Source organism: Panthera leo, chromosome C1 (assembly GCF_018350215.1).
Source record: "Panthera leo isolate Ple1 chromosome C1, P.leo_Ple1_pat1.1, whole genome shotgun sequence".
In the NCBI taxonomy this organism is placed as follows: Eukaryota; Metazoa; Chordata; class Mammalia; order Carnivora; family Felidae; genus Panthera; species Panthera leo.
In genome coordinates, this window is record NC_056686.1 from 200107742 (window position 1) to 200116492 (window position 8751).

General features: G+C 48.6%; 1 long non-coding RNA gene across 1 annotated transcript; it reads left to right on the forward strand.

The window, feature by feature from the left end:
- The first annotated feature begins 2386 nt into the window (after positions 1–2386).
- On the forward strand, positions 2387–6100 carry LOC122228651. The gene is made up of 3 exons (XR_006206697.1): positions 2387–2667; positions 3388–3464; positions 5717–6100. It is a non-coding gene; the product is annotated as an uncharacterized LOC122228651 (long non-coding RNA).
- The last annotated feature ends 2651 nt before the right edge of the window (positions 6101–8751 follow it).

Below are 8751 nucleotides of genomic sequence, written 5' to 3' on the forward strand. Positions count from 1 at the left end.
ATGCCCCAGGCCAGCCCCGGGTGCTGGAGCTCTGAAGGGAGCCCGAGAGGCAGCTCCCCGGTGGGGGTCTTTCGGTACCTTCCCCTGGGACCCCTCTCTTCTTCTCCTCTATCAGCTGGACTTGAGTTGTACCCTCTTTGTGTGACAGCGTGCGGCTGTGTGGTTCCCAGACCCGCAGCGCTCCAGGGTCAGCACCACGTCCCCTGAAGGCTGCAGGGCAGGGTGAGTCACAGGGTCGGCATGGAGGGGGTCAGCAGGTCTGGGTAAGTCTCCCCTGTTGACTGGATGGAGGAATTTGAAGCCCACTGTTTTCCAGTCACCAGAGGCGGGCAGAAGAGGACCTGCTGTCCCAGTGGGTGCTGTGTGTTCCAAGCAGGCACGGAGACAAGAAGGGGCTTATTTTCATGGCGCCAAGAATCACACGTATTCCCTTCTCGGGAACGTTCCTTCTGGGCCACTGGATTCCTTTTTCTTCTGGGTCATGAAGTACAAGGGGGCTTTGGGCCTCCTTTACGGACGTCTCCCCTTATCTGTGGTCCACGTGCCGGGGTCACGAGGGCAGTGTGTGAGGCTCTTCTTTAACTGTGACTCTAACACGTTCCCTCTTGTGGACCAAAGGGACCTTGAGCCTGGGGTAGCTTGTTCCTTCGTGCAAGTTTTATTTCTCAGATTCAGAGGAAAGCCTAAGCCTTATTTCCCCTTAGTCTGGGGTCTGCCACTGGTGTCGGTGGGGGTGACAGCAGGGGAGGTGTGGGTCATTCAGGCTCATGGGGCATCTAAGACGGGCCGCTGAGCCTTGGATGGGAAGGCCGGGCCCAGGGTCCAGGAGCCCCGGAGCCCAGAGACATGGCTAGCACAGCACTGGAGAACCAGGTGGGGAGTGCACATTCCGGGGCAGAGCCAGCTAGCTCTCTGCCCTCTCACGGATGTATGGAATCCGGTCACCGCTTTGAAGCCAGGAGCTACATGGAACAGACCTGTCTCGTTACTCACGCCCCAGCCAGCCTGCTGGGAGGTGCTCACCGCCAGAGAGAGGCCAGAAGCCAGCAGGTGAATGGTGCCCCCAACGGAGGCTTACCTCACCAGGCTGGCATCAGGGCTGACTCAGAGGACAGGGTCTCGTATCACTGCTGCCTCCCGTGCTCCCCTTGGCAGTTACCTCTCCAAGGAGACACCGGGCCAAGCTGTGCCGCGCTTACATAACGAGGCCTGATTACGCCTGGCATGCGCGCACTGGCAAAGGCCAAAAATACGTGCTATTGACTGATAAGGATTTGAGATGCAGTTTGCGGGGGTCGGTGGGAAATGGGCAGTCTGATGGCGGCAGGTATTATTAATGCCAGTGAGGGGCAAGAACTCTGCAAAGGCCAGCTGAGGCCTTTTCTTCCCTGACCTGGTGCGCCCCTCATGACTGCTTCCTCCCATCTCTTCCCGTACGTAACAATAAGTCCACCACCTGCTGGGCGTATATTCCTATGTGGTTCCCACACAATGTCCCACAGAAGGATGTGCTGCGAAGCATAATCTGAGAGGGGGAGAGGTGGCTGGGTGGGGATCGTCATTGCCATTTTCTACAGTAGGAAGCCAAGGCACAGCGGTTTAATGATGGGCCCAGCCTGCAAGAGGCACATCTGGTTCTAGAACAGGGTACTCTGATCCCAAATCTGGAGCCTCCTCTGTTACAGCTTTCCTCCATCCGCTCCTCTGACTTATGTCCCATCCTTCATAAAGCATCCGCTGCTTGGGTTAATGGCCGGTAGACCGGATAAACTGACCTCCGACACGCCTTATTAGACTTATGAATAATACACATGGTCAAAAGGAGACACTTTTGAGTGGGTTACGTGGTGGCTTTTAACGTTCAGTTGCCAGATTTAGCTAATAAAAATATGGATGCTTGATTCAATTTAGATTTCAGACAAACATTGAAGGCGGTGTTTTTTGTTTGTTTGTTTGTTTTTTTAGTTTAAATATGTCCCAAATATTACATAAGACATATCTTTTACTAAAAATTCAAAGCTCAAATTGAACTGGGTGCTCTGTATTTTATCTGGAAACCCCTTTTTTGCCGGTCCCTAGGCAATGGGAACACAATTTTCTTAAATACTAAGACCAGCACCATATTAGAATGTTATAACTTGTTAGTTAAGGAAGATACCTGAGAAAGGGTTTGAGAGCTGACCCTCTGGGTGTGTTTGACATGAATTCAGTGGAGCTCACTTGGGGATAGGTGGAGACGGGTTGAACTGAAAACCTCAGGGTCTGCCAAGGTTATGCAGCCAGCATATTTCCAGCCATTGGCTCATACTGTCCCCCAGCTCTTGGACCCTCTGTCCTGTTTTTGTTGCATTTTGTTTTGTGTTCCATTTTCTTTTTGCCTTAATGTTTTCATTTGTTCAATTTCCACTGAGCTATCTTCAGGTCCACTCATTCTTTCCTCAGCTGTGTCTAGACTGTGTCAAGTCTATGAAGGAATCCACCACTGGCTTTCAGCACCAACAACTGGCTTTCCAGAAAAGGACTGAGGCTGTAGCTGTGAGGGACTGGCCATAGGACAGAGCTTCTAGTAATGGAGGACGCAAAGCCCTAGGAAGAGAAGACTGGGGGCATCTGGTCTCCAAACACAGCTTCTGTGGAGTTCTGGGGGAGGAGGAGGCAAGGGTCCAGGTAGGTCAAGTCCTTTCTATCCTAAGCATCTCATCTACTGTGGCTTAGGAGTGAAAGGACGGTTTTCCTGCTCTTTTTCCTAAGATACCAAGGCAAATCCTACATGGAAACCAGGCAAAGCCTGGAGCCCAATGAGAGGTAACTGGGAAATGAAAAACATTAGAAAGAGAAACGGTGAGCAGATGTCCACCCTTAGGGAAGGGTCAGATACTAGGAAGCACTACGTCTGTTGGCCTGAGACCCTAGGCACTTGGCTCCGTTGTGATTTCAGGGCTGGTTCAGGGAGACTTGCAACTCGAGAAGATGCTAGTTGGGTCCTGGAGATAATTGTTCCCATCCCAAAGGCCACAAGCACTTTGATTGGAACCATAGCAGTTGTATTTTACTCCCATTAATGAGAGCCCGCGTTTATTGAGGTGAGGCCCCACGGTAATCATTCTGGGGACTATAATGTTAAATAGGACTCACTCCTGGATTTATGGAGCTTTTAGTCAAGAAACACCCAGAATGCTTCCTTAAGTTTGCATGAATAGTTTTTGGGTTTTGTTTTTGTCATTCAAGTTTCAACTTAAATGTTAACCATGATGACAGGTCTTTCTTAAAGGTCTAACCTAACATACCCACTCCAGCATTCACATGGTCTTATTGGCATCATTGAGACCCAGTGCTTTCTTGTTTATTTGTTGGCTTGTTTGCTCATCGCCCATCTTTCTCTTCTAGAATGTACGCTCCGGCAAGGAACTTGTAGCAGATTCCCTCCACCCGTGCCTGGCTATATTTCCCTTGTCTGGTAAAAGGTATTTAATACAATACATTCATTTGTTTAATGAATAAAGAAAAGTTCTTTGGTCCTAGTTTGGTTGCTTCACAATGAGCTAACCTCTGACCTAAAGAGGACTCCAGTACTCCTTATTATTATTTTTTAAATTTTTAATGCCTGTTTATTTTTTAGAGAGAGTGAGAGAGACAGTGTGAGTGGGGGAGGGGCAGAAAGAGAGGGAGACACAGAATCCAAAGCAGGCTCCAGGCTGTGAGCTGTCAGCACAGAGCCCGACGCGGGGCTCGAACTCACCAACCGTGAGATGACGCTCTGAGCCGAAGTCGGATGCTTCAGCGACTGAGCCACCCAGGCGCCCCTCTAGGACCCCTTTAACATGCTGCTGGGTTTCTGTCCAATTTCTTGTTAAACAGTCTAACAAGTGAGAGGCAGAATAGTCTCAGGCTCTGAGCTTTTACAGAACCGTGTCTGTGTAATTTTTTTTCCTTTCGGGGACTAATACAGCAGGGCTTAACGGATGCTTTTCTGACTATCTGATGAATTAAGGTTTGAGCTCGGGGAGGTTCTGACACAGTGGGACAGTCCTTTGTGAGCGCTACTCGTTCTCTCCTCCCGTTGTTCTGAACACCAGCTCCGTGTGGTAGATGAGTGTTTAGTTTCTGGAAACCTTAACGAACAAAGAACATGAATTCACAAAATAAATATACAGAGGAATATATTTATCCGATCAAAAAAGCTGTAACTTCATATTTAAACAAATCGATTTATGGCAATGCTTTGCGAAGCATATGGCTTACAGGAAGTGACTATGATTGTAGACACCCAAACAAATAATAAAATCCAGCAATGGTTGTCAGTTCTGTTAAGTTTCTCTCTTGAGTGCCTGGCTGAGCTGCCGGAGGAAGCAGAGCCCTTTGCGGCTTTAGGGTCAAAGGTCCTGTGTCCACAGGTGCTGGGGTCACAACAGAATTTGACCTCAGATCTTTCTAAGCTAAATAGACCTGACTTTGTCCAAAAGTAATAGGACAAAGGAGTGTGGTGGGGTGAGCAAGAGAGGATTGTGTTTTCATGTGTGTGCATGTGAGAGAGAGAGAGACAGAGAGAGAGACAGAGAGAGAGGGAGACAGAAAGAGAGAGACACAGAGAGAGAGCGAGAGAGAGAGAGAGAGAGAGAGAGAGAGAAAGAGAGGTAGTTGATTAATTCATTCGGTGATTAATTCTACCACATTATTAACCTCTTACAAGGGTCAGACAGATTTCTAAGCCTTGGAGGGCCTGGCAGGGTGAATCAGATAAGGCCTCTGACGCTGCATGGTGGTGTAAACCAGGAAGGGATGCCTGGGTTGGATTGGTCTGAGGGAGATAATGGGCTTGGACTGAGCTTTGTTGGGGTTGACAAGCCAGCGGGACGCTGAGTTGGAAGCATCTAGACATCAGTTTACCAACTATAAACAAGGCTTTTTCTCGGGGCTCTAGATTCACAGACCCAACTGCCTAGTGACATTTCCTCCTGGATTTTTAAAATTCAGTGTATCTGAAGGTGATTTTCACCCCCACGTGCACTCCTCCGTTATCCCCATTCTCTGTGACACTGCCACTAGCACAGTCCCGTAGCCTCTTCCTCATTCTCCACTTCGTTTCACCCAATTCCACGTTGGCTGCATCTCCAAAATGTTCCTCGAATCACCATGTCCCTCTGTCTGTCTAAGCCCCAGTCTGGATTTCTGTCACTTCCCACCTGGCCTCCGGCTGCAACACCCCCTTGCACTGGACCACCTGGCCCCACTTTGCCTCCTTCCCCGCTCTTTCCCTGTTGCACAGCTGCCAGAGCGGCTTTCAGAATGCCAGTGTGATCACTCCAGTGTCCCCCAGTGCCCTGTTAGCATGCTTCAGTGGCTTCCCCTTGCTCTTGGAAGATGACAAAATTTCTAATGGTTTTCGAGGCCCACCACGTCTGACCGCACTGGCCTCGCCTCCTGTCTACTTCTCCATTTTCTCTGTTTTGACCACATGGACCTTCTTTAGCTCTATACTTCCATTTTTTTTCCTGAAGGGCTTTTGCACATGCTGTCTATAATAGGCAGAATAATGACTCTCCAAAGATGTCCATATCTTAATCCCCAGAACCTGTGAATATGTTACATTACATGGCAAAGGTGAAGTAAGGAATGGAATGGATGGAATTAAGAGTGTTAGAGAGCTGACCTCCACGTAGGGAGGTCATCCTGGATTGTCTGGGTGGGCCCAATAAAATCATAACGGTCCTTATAGGTGGAAGACGGAGACAGAAAAGGTTGGAGATGATTTGATGTGAGAAGGACTCGACCGATCACTGCAGCTTTGACGATGGAAGAGAGCCACAAGCCAGAGAATGCAAGAAACTTCTAGAAAGTAGATGAGGCAAGGATATTTCAGAAAGGAATGGAGCCCCGCCATCACTGTGACTTGAGCTCAGTAAGGCCCATGTCACTCTTCTAGCCTATGGAAGTGTCTCACAATACATGTGTGTTGTTTTAAGCCAGTGAGTTCTTGGTGATTTGTTACAGCAGCTGTAGGAAACTAATACACGTACTGTCCCTTTGCCTGGAATGTTCTCCTTTCCTTTTGCTGTCTAGTTAACTCTTCAGGTTGTAGCCTAACTGCCATTTCCTCAAGAACCGCACCCCCCCCCCCCAACTAGGTTACAGCCCCCTTTTATAATTGGCACTTATGGCTTTGGCTTTGTCGTTTTAAAAAGTGATTTGAATGTGTTATAATTCCAGTTGTGTATTTCTGTGAGATGTAGCATAGAGGCTGGTTAGCAGCACGGATGGACCCTGGAGTCCAATGGTCTGGGTTTGAATCTTGCCTCTTCATTATCTGTGTGACCTTGTGCAAGCCACTTAACCTCTCTCCGTATGCCTTGGTTATCTCACTGATAAAACGGGAATAATAGTATCTATCTCACAGAACGGCTGTAAGAACTGAGTTCAGGACATGCTTAGAGCAGTGTCTGCCCTATAATAAGACACTTCGAGCACGGTTGACCCTTGAACAACGTGGGGGTTGGGGTGTTGACCTCCTGCGCAGTCAAAAATCCGCATATAATCCTGACTCCCCCCCACCCCAAACTGAACTACTGATAGCCTACTGTTGACTGGAAGCTTTACTGATAACATCAAGACTCTATTAACACATATTTTGTCTGTTATGTGAATTATATACTATATTCTTCTAACAAGGAAGCTAGGCAAAAGAAAACGTTGTTAAGACATTCATAAGGAAAAGAAAATACATTTACAGTGGCACATGCACATTTATTGGAAAAGTCTGCATGTATGTGGACCTGTGCAGATCAAACCCATGTTGTTCAAGAGACAACCGTATACGCTCTTAATGTTAATTCCTCCCCGCAACCCTGCATTTTCTTAATTTTCATTTTCTTATTTTTTTAACGTTTATTTATTTTTGAGAGAGAGTGAGAGAGAGGGCATGAGCAGGGGAGGGGCAGAGAGAGAGAGAGAGAGAGGGAGACAGAGAATCCCAAGCAGGCTCTGCACTCTCAGCACAGAGCCCGGCGCAGGGTGAACTCACGAGCCATGAGGTCATGAGAGCATGACCTGAGCCGAAATCAAGAGTCGGCCACTTCAAGCGACCGAGCCACCCAGGCGCCCCGACACTGCCTTTTTTGAAACCACGAAGACAAAAAGCTGTAGGACCAGAGCTACGTCTGCTTGCCATTTTAGGTGGCACCTTCACAGAGTTTGGCATATTATAGTAGGTGCTCGATATTTGCATACAGAATAAATGCATGGAAGGACGAATTCCGAATTGAAGCTTGGGAAAGCATGGGTCTGAAAGTCCATATCAGAAGCGACTCTTTTCCCAAATTGGTTACGCTAAGGCAGGATTTCTCCATCTCGTCATCACTGACATCTTGAGCTGGACAATTCTTTGCTGTGAGGGCTGCCCTGTGTGTTACAGGGTATTTAACAGCATCCCTAATAGCTACTCGCTAGACGCTAATAGCACACCCCCTCCACGCCACTTGCGATAAACAAAAATGTATCTAGACATTACCGCATGGCCCCTGGGGGCAAAATCACCCGCAGTGGAAAAACCCCACTCTAAGGACGCAGCCACCACACCAAATAGCAAAGCAAGGGGTGAGTGCCGTATTGTCCTTTGCCATCTTGGCTGCCGGACTCTAGGACGCACCTGCTGCACAGAACCCCCAGCTTATCTCAGCTGCTCAGCTGCTCAAGGCCTCTGAATGCAGGAGTGTGACTTGATGGGAGGAGGGTGGGACTGCCCTTCTTAAAGCCACAACATCATCAGTTGCTGAAAGCAGGAAGGCTTTATCTCAAAGCAGATAGTTCTTGAACTTTGCAGAAGACAGATTTTCATGCTAATCTAAATGCCAGAAAGATTGGAGGAAATGGGATAAAATTTGGGCAAAGCCGCTGACCTTCACCTTTGGCTTCCTTCATTATCAGCTTGAAAATGAAAGCAGTACATTATACCCTCCCCTCCTCGCCCTGCAAAGTGGTGCTCTTTAAGTTTGGGTTATTCTCCGGAAGGGGTTACTTGGCTAAAGCCTGGCAGATGAATGAGAATCTCTCGTACTGGGGGCAGAAAAGGGGTGGCTGACGGAGGTGGTGAGGATCTCCTGTCCAGAGAGTTTTACGGAAGGACCGCGGTGTTGTCCCAATGGACTGAGCCTCCTAGAGGTGGAGACAGAGACAGAGACGCCAGGTGTCCCCCAGTCTGAGGAATCTGCTGTACAGCTGTGAGGTCTGGCTGGACAGGGCGATGGCCAGTCCTCAGGGGCCGAGGGCCCACATTCCTCTCTGTGCAATCCTGACACAGTGACCTGCAAGCCCTTACCCAATAGAAAAGAAACCTGAAAACAGAGCGTTTAAGTGGGAAGCGAGAGAATTCTGACCTCTCCTCTAAAAGCAGTCCTGGGGAGGGTGGGGGGCGGGGGTGCGTTGAACCAAGAGCAAAGTCAAAGGTGCCCCAGAGAATATCAGGAAAAACCAGTCTCTCCACTTTCTGAGGCAGCTGGAAAGGATGGGGAAGATAAACCCAGACAGCTTGGAAGAAAAGAAGCCCCTAAATAAGACTGAGTCTATTTTTCAAGTAGAGGTGGGGCCCACTTGGCACTGTGGGTCCGGTGCCCCCAAGAGAGGCCTAGTGACAGGCCACTGTCCTCAGGGACCATTCCCATCGACTACATTTATTATTGTCCCAAGAAGCCCAACGGAACTCGGCAGCGCACAAACTAATCTCACCCACAATTACAGATCTGTGTTTTACATGTACTT